This window comes from Apteryx rowi, unplaced genomic scaffold (genome assembly GCF_003343035.1).
Source record: "Apteryx rowi isolate R43461 unplaced genomic scaffold, aptRow1 scaffold_298, whole genome shotgun sequence".
Taxonomy (NCBI): Eukaryota; Metazoa; Chordata; class Aves; order Apterygiformes; family Apterygidae; genus Apteryx; species Apteryx rowi.
Window position 1 is genome coordinate 941,326 of NW_020449396.1, and position 11,464 is coordinate 952,789.

Sequence of the window (11,464 nt, forward strand, 5' to 3'; positions counted from 1 at the left end):
TCCACATCTCAGCTAAGAAATAATGTATTCTTTGGGTTCAGCGGTCCAGGCTCCCCATCCCTTTCAGCATTTCTCTTCTCTCATGCTTCAGCCGCAGTGCTGAATGCTGATAAAGAAATCTTGGTCCAGTGCCAGGAAGTCATCTGAATGTAGTGTAAGCGAGCACGAATATCTAAGCTGTCCTGGTACCTAATGAGTAAAGTATGTGTCACCACCAGGCGTTTTCCAGGTGCTTGAGAACGCRTAAAGGCCGCTGGTTCTAAGATGAAGTATGCCCRAGTTCACGGCAGATTTACTAAGCCYGGGAATTGTAAAGCCATTTGTAACGCATCAAAACAAAAGCTTCATTAAAAGAGCAAGTGGATCAACAATACCACATATCTTTATAAACCCGAGAGTGGTAACCTCAACATTAAGGAGCAGGTTTCATCAAAAGGAAGAGAACCTGCACGTTTCCTTGYCGGCTTCCTAGTGTTTGTCAAGCACAAAGCCCCTCACCTTGTATTTTTCATGGATTATATCGCATTTCAGTTGAAATTTTCGAGTTTCTTTTTTAAACAAAATATATCACCAACATAATTTTAGTTTTTGAAAATAATAAGTTACCAGAAGCTTGACACTACTCAGTTTTAAGGAAGAAAAATTTGTCTTCAGTATTTTAATCTAAAGGCATTTATAATGTGCAACTCAAAGTAGCATTTGCTCTTGTGCTAACTGGAAAAAGAAAGTTATACTTCTCATTATTAGACCTTCTTAACCTATGGATCCAAACAGCAACAGATGTGACTCTCTGTTTATCCTTCCAAAGCAMAGGAGATAAGGGCAGTAACCGCTTACGCAAGAATCTTGCAGGATTTGTCCCGAGAGGTGATTATATAAAACAGGGATCTTCTTATTCAACAGACTAACTTTGCTTGCGTATTCAGACACGCCTGCTCATTTTCTTATGAAAAATGCACTTTTCACCTGTATTTTCTGACAACTATTAGAGCAGCTCCCCTGGAATGAACTAGRGCCTATTCTGTCCTGAATCACATGAACTATCTTTCTGTCTCTCCCAGTGTGGCCACTCTAAGTATAGAAAAATTACAAGTTAGGCTGTGCAATTACGAGATTGGCTTCCAAAAGTGTCAGATTTTAAAAGTGATGGGAAGGAAAAGGAAGCAAAATCCTTTTTTCCTACCTTCTACCTTTTAAATCTTTGTGGGCGATGTAAGGTGAATTGCAAGCATCTCTGGGGCTACAGACTGTCTTGACACAGAAAGATGAAATCAAGGAAAAAAAAGTACCACAAGGGTCCTGACAAAGTCCCRAGAGATGGAAACGCTGCACTCGGAGTGCTGCAGACCCGAAGACGCTCTGACCTGCAGATCCGGGGAGCAAGCATGGCACCAAACCGGTGACCCCTCGCGGTATAGCCACACTCTGGCAAGCACGCTTGCTCCTGTGACACGTGGCCTATGAAAATCACTTAACGAGCTGTGACGGCTTCTCAGGGTGAAGGACTTGATCTGCTATTTCTCACCTACACTTCCAGTCCTCCCTACATAAGGCTGCATAGGCAAGCRGGCCCAAGCTCAGCTCTCCACTGAAATGCAAAGCAGTCTAGGCCATGCCTCTAGCAGTCCATGGAGAAGCCGCAGCAGCTCCAGAGAGAGCTGCCTTTCGAGCCGCCTTTGAACACCTCYTTCCCGCTACGAGCGGCTCAGGCAAGGGGAGGAAGGCAGGCRGGATGGCTCCCAGCCTTTTTGCTTTGCCAACACCTGTGGTGAAATCCACTGAAGTCACCACAGCTGGCAGTTTACCTTTCATAGCAGATACTGCTGTGCATATAAATACTGTAAAACATACCTTTTTTGATGTGAAAGCTGTTTATGTAAAAGCTAAAATGACTGTGTCTATATCCAGGTCACACCAGAATAAAGTATTTGACTAAAACAGAAGCGTGCGCCGTCTTTCCTTTCATATTTATGAACTTCAGCATGGAAACGAAGCTGCAAGTGATTTGAACAGATGTGATGTTGATGGGACTCTGCTCTTTCTCGAATATCATGTCGTGCTATCATCAGCCAGCTGGGAGACTGCAGAAACTGCCTTCACAAAACTCCTTCAGCATCCTTGTATTTAGCATGTGAGATATACAGGCCTCGTGTCACGTTTCTGTTTTTTTCTTTAAATAGCAAACTGTTTATAACACACGCACACACAAAAGCCCCAGAGATACAAAGCTTTAAAAAGATAAGTATGAAATAGCTTCTGCCCAAAGGATCAATGAGCAATCTGTGATTTCAATCATCCTATCATAAAACCAGGAAAAAGCGTACTCCCACTGGGCAGAAATATGGAAATACCTCATTTAGCGGTGACATAACTGCAACAGTATTATCTCCAGACACAAGAGGAGCTTTCACGCGATGTTTCRGCATTTTAATTAAGATAAGCCTGGCTTATCCATGATTTTTACGTTATACGGTGCCTACAGTTCACGACAGTCAATCAGATTGTCCGGTGCCGGCAGGGCAGAAATACACGGCACAAGTTCTCCGCGGCCTGAGGAACAGGGCTCTGAACAGAGAGCAGGGAATCCCCCYGAAGCGGTGGCTCATCAAGATTTTTCTGGATGGGCACTGCACCGACGCAACCTTGCAACCACCAGATCAGAGCAGCCGGCGCAGATAGGGCCTTCGCTTGCTAGTAAAACCTACAGTAACAAATGCATCATGGAGGGCTGTCTCACAGGTTTGCTTCCAATTAATCGGGTGAAAATAAATAGAAACGGACTCCACGAAGACTCAGAATATTAAAACCTCTGAAAAATTATCTGCTCTATCAAACACTACAACGTCCCAGATGAAATTCTGCAAGAACCGTACTTTGGCTTGTAAACCCTTATTATGGTAAGGTCGGGAGGCCTTCTCCATCTTAACATATAATTAAACTTAATGGGAAATGTTTAATTCAATTAAGGAGCACGAGAAAATTCCCCCAGGCTACAAGAGCTCTGATTACAGTGTTGCGGTAAGCCTAAACAAGGCTTAACAGACTGTAGGGCACAGAGGGCCAAATCCTCCGGTCTATTTTTAAACTGTTACGGAGTCTTGGCAATTAGAAGTAGGAAGCGTTAAACGCGCTCATGCCAGGTTCACACAGGGAATCTCATCAAGTCCTAATTGAAGGGTTTCCRCTCCCGCGGTGCGCACGCACTCAGTTTTAGGAAAACACCAAGCTTCACCRTTAACATCTGGATTCAGATTTTGGGAGCCTGGGCAGGAAGAACTGGAGACTGGGCTTGACATTACTGTGTCCCAAATCCAGATCCAAATCCAAGTCCAGTTCCTTCCTAACACTCAGGTCCATCTCTTCCTACTAAAAGGGAGGCCGTGGAGACTGAACGCTAGAGGTAAAAATGCCCAATAAAAGGGAATTGTGAAATTATTTGTAAAAGCAGTCCAAGACACAAAAGCAAAAGCAGCTTTTAAAGTATCCACATAAAAACTACGCAAGCAGATTATAAACAAGGGGAAATGCAAGAAAACCAGTAATAAACAGAAAACTTACAGATAAGCATTAAGGATCTGGGCAAAAATTCATGTAAGGCAGCAGGGCTCCACTTGGGTCCAGGAGGAAAGGTTCCTCTGGTCTAAGCGGATACAGCTCCACTGACACTCCAATTTTTTGTATGAAATTTCTGTGAATCCCACACAAGCGTTATCTAATCTTATTTTTGCCATGTAAGACATGAAAGTCACTAGTGAGCCACTAATTTCTGGAACGACTCCACTGAAACAAAGCAAGCCAAGCCACTTCTTGCCCTGAGCTAGGATCAATCCTGGCAGCTGAGAATCCGCCCTTGGATTTTCCAAATACTTCAGCACCAACATTACCAAAGGTTTCATGCAACATTCTGTGGGGAGTGAGAAAAATGCTTATTTGATGACACTGAAGCTTTTCATAAAGTCAAATGATTTTTGCTAAACTGCTGAGGTTCACTTACACTTAATATTCTCCCAAATTTTCTTCAGATGCATTTTTTGATACAATCAATAAGAAAAAAAAAGAAAGAAAAACACACCAGAAATCTAAAAACTTTTATCCAGATAGATTTACATTCAGCTCAGAGGTAATCACAGCTTTGTATCTCACTGAAAGACTTTATATTTTAGAGCTATACAAACTGGAAAACTAYGCCAAGCAAAATTAGCATTTTCGAATCCCATGGTCTTATGAGGGCAATCGCTCACCTCTTCTTTCACCAAAATTCTGCTTTCTCTGTCATTTCAGAAGCACTCATAAATCATCGCAACATCAAACAAAACCCCTACTGTACTAAATGCAAGGATAATAAGGAGAAGAGCATTTTAATGAGACGGACAATTATGCTATACTGCACAATGCCTGAATGGCTTCTTTTGATTTTTTCATTAGCTCATCTTACCCCTCGTAATGATTTTTTTTGGCTGCTCACCCTAAGCAGTCTGTTTGAAGAGCATTGCAACAGCTGGGAGTCACTCTTTCTCGTGCCAAGAACATATGTAGGCCCACTTTCTAAGCACACAGCAGAAGATGCATAACTCAAATGGACAAACCTCCAAAGTGATGAGTGATAAACAGGCACTAGTCATGCGGAATACTCAYACCTGAAGACAAAATTCTTTTTTAAAAAAGATTGTGTGCTTTCTTCTCGCTCCTCTACTGGGTCTACTATGCCCTGTGCTGAGTTCCTGCATACTTTTCTGAAGTGCAGTATGTAAACAAAAAAAAAAATGTTCAGGTGTTAAGGAGACACTCAGGTATCAGAAGACCTTCATTTTAAACCAGACTACATTGTGCTTGTGGGGGGAAAAGTTATCTGTTATCTTCAAACAAGAGTTTGTAAACATTGTATAGGGTTAAATCTTTACAGTGAAGACYGATTCAAATGTAGACTAGGCAGGTGCAATTATTTTGTAGAAGTAAGAAGAGGGAAAATTAGATTCAAGTCCCATGTCTAGCAAAAAGATCTGAAAGTAGCCTAATTTTCTACAGAATAACAGTTGGAGCACAAGCTGTGCYACTCGGAACAGTTTTTTTCACTTTTTTAGTCTTTAAATAAAAACGTAATTATTTGCATTCTTCACGGGGACAGAGATTGTCCCATTCAAGCCTCTGCCCTCATCCTACRCTGCACTCGCCAAACGAGAGGAAAGGAAAGGTATGAATGTTCCTTGAACTTGGGCCTATGCAATAGCAAGARCTCATGACGTGCTGCAAAAAAACGCTTGATCTGAACCTGCACTAAAACACATGTGACAAATCCAGCCATCTACAGAAACAGTCTTCTACATACGAAGAATTATGAAGGAGCAAAAAAAAATTAAAAAGCACTTCAAGGGTCTTAAGTGTGTTTGGCATCTTCAGATCCCCCCCCCCTTTTTTTTTGTAGGGTGCAGTCAGAGCACCCAGCAGAGCAGCACACTATGTCATGACACGCGATGTGGGACCCGTATTATTGACCAGGGTTTCCACGGCACAAATTTGAGTTTGCCACCTTCACCTTCAGCAGTCTTCTGAGTAACTTATTCCACTCCCAGGTTTTGCAGCTTGCAAYGCAGAGCCAACACGCACAAAGTGACCCACCCTCCTGGCAAGACATGCATGGAAAGGGGTGCGAGAATTACTCACAGTAGACTGAGCTCAATCTACATGTCCCTCCTGGCCCTGGCATCTACACACAAGCAAAGCCTGAGGTCTGGGACATCATGCTAATACTTAAGAAACTGCTAAATTATTCTAGAGAAACAGTGTAAGACTGTAATAAGGAACCGGCTTAATGGTTCTGGAGACCTTCAGGGCATTGCACTGGCTGAAAAATCATGACCCAACTTCTGCTTTGAAGTCCTTTCACATCCTCTCCCCTGCATTARTGAGCTTCTAACACACTTACTGTTCCAACTGGAGTCAAGAAGGAAAACTGGTTGCTGCCTGTCACACGCACTGCAAAGCCTGTAAGTCATGATGCCGTAGAGTCCAAATATGCCCCTCATTAAAATGCTCTTCTTTCTATTACCTTTAACAGAGATCAGATTTACTTGAGTGGGGGATCTTGTCTCATGGCAATACAACTCCTGAGGGCTTCTGAAAAGACAGGAGAAGGAAGCAGCATCTTTGTGGAAAAAAAAAAGAGGTCCGAGTGTCTCGCCTCGTAAAACCTTGGGCTTCTAAAATATTAACTTCACTTGACAGTAGATTTCCAGTTTGCACAGCTTTAAGCTTAACTGTCTGTCAGAAAATTATATAAATCTGATTGCTGCTGTCAGAGCCAGATATGCTTTAGTTCTCAGACTTCCCAGAAACGACGTTACTTATMCTTTAGAGACGGAAGTGGTGTACTGTCAGTACAACCAGCATCTCATTATGGAGCCTGAAGCCATTAACGCTGTTTTTGCACAGAGCTGCATTCATTTGAGACCTCGCTGACAGCAGAAGGGGCAGGAAAAGCCACCCCCCAGCACCCAGAGGAGGGCACCGGCGACTGCGCTGCCTGGTGCCATGTAACATAGGGGTGGGAGATTGCGGAAAGCTCCATTTCTGCACAACAGCTCTGGCCAGGAGCTCAAATGGGGGTAATGCCTGGAGGGGGATCAGCTGGACCAAGCCCATTCCCGCAGCAGCTGCGATCCAAACCACGGCATCCCAAACAGCCAGGCCTGGAGAAGACCTCCACAYGTTGGCTAGTTCCTCACTTCTGCTCCACAGCAGGATCAGCTTGACAGAGTATTTGTATTTCTAAGCAACGCAGTGACGTGCCTGAGCACGTACACCATGCGGGGAGGGCATCTCCTCCCTCTTCACTATGCTCAGCACTGAGATGGCAGGTCTCAGGTACTGAAGGATAGTTCAGGTCAGTACCCGGCCCTTCCTGTCTTCCCCTATCCCCTCCCCAAAAAAGAGCAGGGCTCTGGGCTCAACTGTTTGCGTTAGGATGACCTGCTTAACACTTTTTGTCTCTGCCTCTGAGCTGAACATATGCATGTTCGCATATCCTCTCCCAGAAGTTTGGAAGAATTTCTGTGGTCTCTAGTGGGGAACAAACCTGCTCATGGGGCAAAATATGTTCAAGAGAGAGAAAAGCAAGGCAAGTTCCAGAGACTGATTTGTGGGAAATTTTCCATTTGGTTCACTGAATTAAAAAAGYAATTGTTTCCATTCAGCTTTGAACGAATCTTTTTCCCATGCAATCTTAGTTAGGTCCCATTGCACATATGCATTTTGACAGCCTTTAATTAAAGAACCATATGTTACATTTCTACAGGGTCTCAAAATATTAGCTTACATAGGTCCCACAAATTGAAAAGTCTGGGTAGCAAGCTGACTGAGGGACCTGCATAAGCTGAACGAGTTGCCTGAACTGCAAGACTTTTTGACTGATTGATGTGTTTGGTTCTTTTCATGGTTTGCCTTGTTGCGTTAAAGGGACCATCACATATGAGAATGGTACTTTAAACAAATCAACAAGTAATGAGAATAGCAACACTGATAACGGATCCATGAAAAGTCTCTTCCTTGGAATAAAAATAACGTTAGTTTTTATCACATGCTGTGTTTTTCTAGCGTAGTTTTCCATCTTTGAGTAATGACTTTGGTATAAAATAAAACTGCTAATTTGCTACGCTCGAGTTTTCACTCTCACAACTGCTGTGCTTTAAGCTGTGTCTGCCGAAACCTGTATTTTGCATATGCCTCAGAAGTACAGCAAGGTATTACCGTATTGCTTCTGAGAGCTTTGAAGTGCTCAAAAATGGTTAAGGTCCCCCAATGACAAGCCATACTGCACGAATTCTCCGCTTACTGGCAGAGCAGCTGCTAAAACCAATTAGGTCATTATTCAGCTTCTCAGTTTTTCTTAAAGATCAGATAAAATTACAAACCTTAAAAGTTTCCCAGGCAATTCCAATAAAGCTAGTTCTTATAATATATAAACCCAGTGAATTTATTAATGGAATGAGGCCTATCAACAACACCTTCGCATTAACACAAAGGTCTATAACTTAAAGATTAATGTAGTTGGGAGAACATCCTGAATGCTTAATCTCAAGACTACTTTATTCATTTTAAACAAGTTCTCAGACCTATTTCAGGCTGTATTTAATCTTGCAATTCCTAGTGCATTCTAGCGTATATATGGTGAAACCTTGATTGTTATCTGCATCTAATTTCCACCACTTAATTTAGGTCTAAAAATAAAAGTTTTGGAGCCATAACAGCTCTCAGATATTTCCCCATTAGCAAAAAGCTAATTCCTGAGCTCATTCCAGGGGCAATTAAGTTCAAAAGGCAATTAAGGTTTCAGAAATCCCTGACGGTAGGAAAGGTTCAACCTAATATCCACAAGCACATTAAAACAAAACATATTTTAGGGTTGTTAGGAAAATATGGTCTCAGACCGTGGCCAAGAGCWCACAAGATCAGGGTTATTAACAATCTYGCTGTGCRAAGCACGTTTTCACGGCAGGTGCCACGCAGGTCTCATGAAGCAAATTGGCAGCTCAGTGCTGCAGTAGTCCATGCCATGAAGAAAGCTGAACAAAGTCTCTTGCAAGAGGACAGCCACCGTCTAGGCCTTCCATTTAGCCAAAGTTCTGCTACCTTTCTGAGAGCTCCTACCTTCTGTAAGGCCATGAGGAGGTTCCCAGCTTCAAAGGCCCTGTTAAGCCAGAGGGTTTCTCCACCGGCTGTAACAGCAAAAGCTTTTGGTCCCTCAGCTTTCAGAGTCCTACCATCGCCAGCAGAGCTTTGTAACACGCAACCACTCTGTGAGCCGTGCCCGTTCCTCCCCGCTCTCTCACTCGTATGCTCTTCCTCCACACAGAGGTCCAAGCAGGATGGAAAAGAAGACAGCTCACTTCTAATGCACAAATTAATTGAGGGCCTGGGAAGAAGAGCACACGAAAGAGTAGCTTTTGTGCAAGGAATGTAAGCCACGTTCTGGCAGGATCGTGCAGGGGCTAAGAGGTGCAAAGCAGAAATATGGGCTTTAGTCAGAAAGTCCTTGAGTATCTCCCACACAAAAGCGCAGAATGTCTCCAACTCTCTGGATACCTACACATGCAGGAACTGAGCTTCAGACTTGTGTGAGCTTCCTCACCAGGCAGCTTAAGTAAGTTTGGGAGCTGGATTCTGTCAATCCTTTTCCCTGAACCTTTTAGTGAGCCTGAATTTTCAAGGCAGGCTGAGATGACCACATGAACAAGCTTTCTTGTGAGAGTCCCAGTATTTCCAGTAGTCGTCAAACTAGGAAACCAGTGAAATATGCCTCATCACAGCACTTTGGCCCTTCTGCAGCAGGTCCCAGCTGGTGCCTGGAAGTGCAGATGCAGACACCGATAAATCAAAACTGGAAGAAGAGGAGCCCGAACCGGTAGAACTACTACAACAGCACAGGCTACACAGCACCTAAGATCAAGCCCTCTTCATAACGAACACCTGAATTTCACAAACACAGGGAGGAAATGTCTCCCTGGCCAAATTGCTCAGCAATGATTTGTTTGGCTGTAGGGGAAGGAAGCAACAGGAGTGTGTGTGGGAAGAGGAGAATACATGCTAAGGAGGGCACTTAAAAAGAACAGTTGTCAGTGTCAATACTTGATGGTGGCTCTCTCTGACCAGAACCCGGCCTGAGCCTGCCAACACATTTCCTATGTGTTAAGCTGTCACAATCTTTGTGTCACTGATGCCATGAACTGCRTATGTTTTATTGGCTCCAAGACTGTGAAACCCCCCTTCAGAACTAGGCAGTTATCATCTAATAAATGCTTTAATCATCACTAGCATGCACTCATGCATCGAGCCATGTCACAGCATAACACTTTAGCGAAAAGAGACACCATCTGTGAACCCAGGCCAGCGTACGCCAGCTGAACCTCCAACAACACTGTGATTCCCTGTCCCAGAACGCATGACCCTTGGCACCCTGCACTGTAGGGTTTCTCTGCAGCGCTCAGTATAATGAAATGTTCATAGCCTAGCTGATAGCATACAGCAAATCAGTTGTGCTTCCCATCTTCTTGTCATATATGTTTTATGCAGGAATCTCTGCTCTTGGCACAGTGGGCTACAGATTTAAAACATGCGAACATATGCACATGCCCTCAGCTAGTCTTGTGCCCAGCTAAACTGCACATTTCCATACCAATCAGTCCCAATAACACGTTCAGCACAGAGGAACCTCCACACTCTCCTCACGTGAATGAAGACATTTGACTGAACACCTTCTGGATACGCATGGGTGAGCAAGAAATGCAGATTGTGTTGTCACTTTTTGCTCAAGTCAAGTTCCATAGAAATGACCTGAATGAAGATACCAGTCTGCCTGGTAAGGATAATAAAGTTGATGAATAATGATACATCTTCTGTGATAGCAATTTCATTCACTGAACAGATYTGACAGTACAGTGAGGTTATTATGCATTATTTTTAGTACTAGAAATCAATGGCACTATTGTCCTTTTCAGTTCAGTTTGATTTAGATGAAGCTCAGTGTGCAGAGAGAATAATGAGGAGCACTGCCTCACATTAAATGGAAACAGAAATCATRTTCTTAGCAGGGTGTGTTTTATGATAAGGTGATTGTTCTGAGAGCAGCTTCTTATTTCAATATTTTGGATGCTTAAATAAAGTGTGTGCTCGAGACAGACGGGAGTCTTTCAGGAAATATACTTTCCCATCAGAAAAACGCCAACTATTTTGTGAGGAGAGCTGTTGTCAACATGACCCTCTGGGGTCTGCAGCAGAATGTCCCTCTGCAGAGGGACATTGGCCTCATGAGGGAGCAAGACCCCAGGGAAAACTAATCATGTGATTTGGGCATTTGCCCAAACTGCAGAAGGCCTGGGTTCAAGTTTCTTGTTGTAATGAGAGCTTGAATCTGGGGCTTCGATCAGCTCAAGTCCCCCAACCTATCTTGGTGCCTGCTACGCTTGGTGAAAAACTCTGTAAAGCCATGCTTTTATCTTACTGCAGAACAGATTTTTTTAAATCTCAAACATTTTTGCAAGGCAGAAGAAACATCTCCTGCCAACCAAGGGAAGACGCAGGGCAAATTTTCCTTACTGAGTTGTCAGAAGACTTCAGTTTTCACCTGTTAATACAAATGAATAAAAAGCTCAAGCTTCCGGCCTCCACAAAAATAAATGCAAATTACCTCTTCCTCTCTTCCAAAGGAAAAAAAAGATGCAGTTGCTTTTTCCTATGACTCTGGGTGACAAATTCCCCAGTCACACTCTGCCTTTCCCAAGTGCCAGGAGACGCAGCTGTCTCATACTCAAGCTGCCCCCCAGCCATCCTTTAAAACTGCAACTGTGCTCCACACCATTCTGCTTTGCACTGAAAAACGAGTCTGGGGGAGCAGCATGAAATAAAGCAAATTTAATAGGAGAATGAATGAGGAACCTGGTACTCATTATCACATCAATACGGCTCCTGTTTC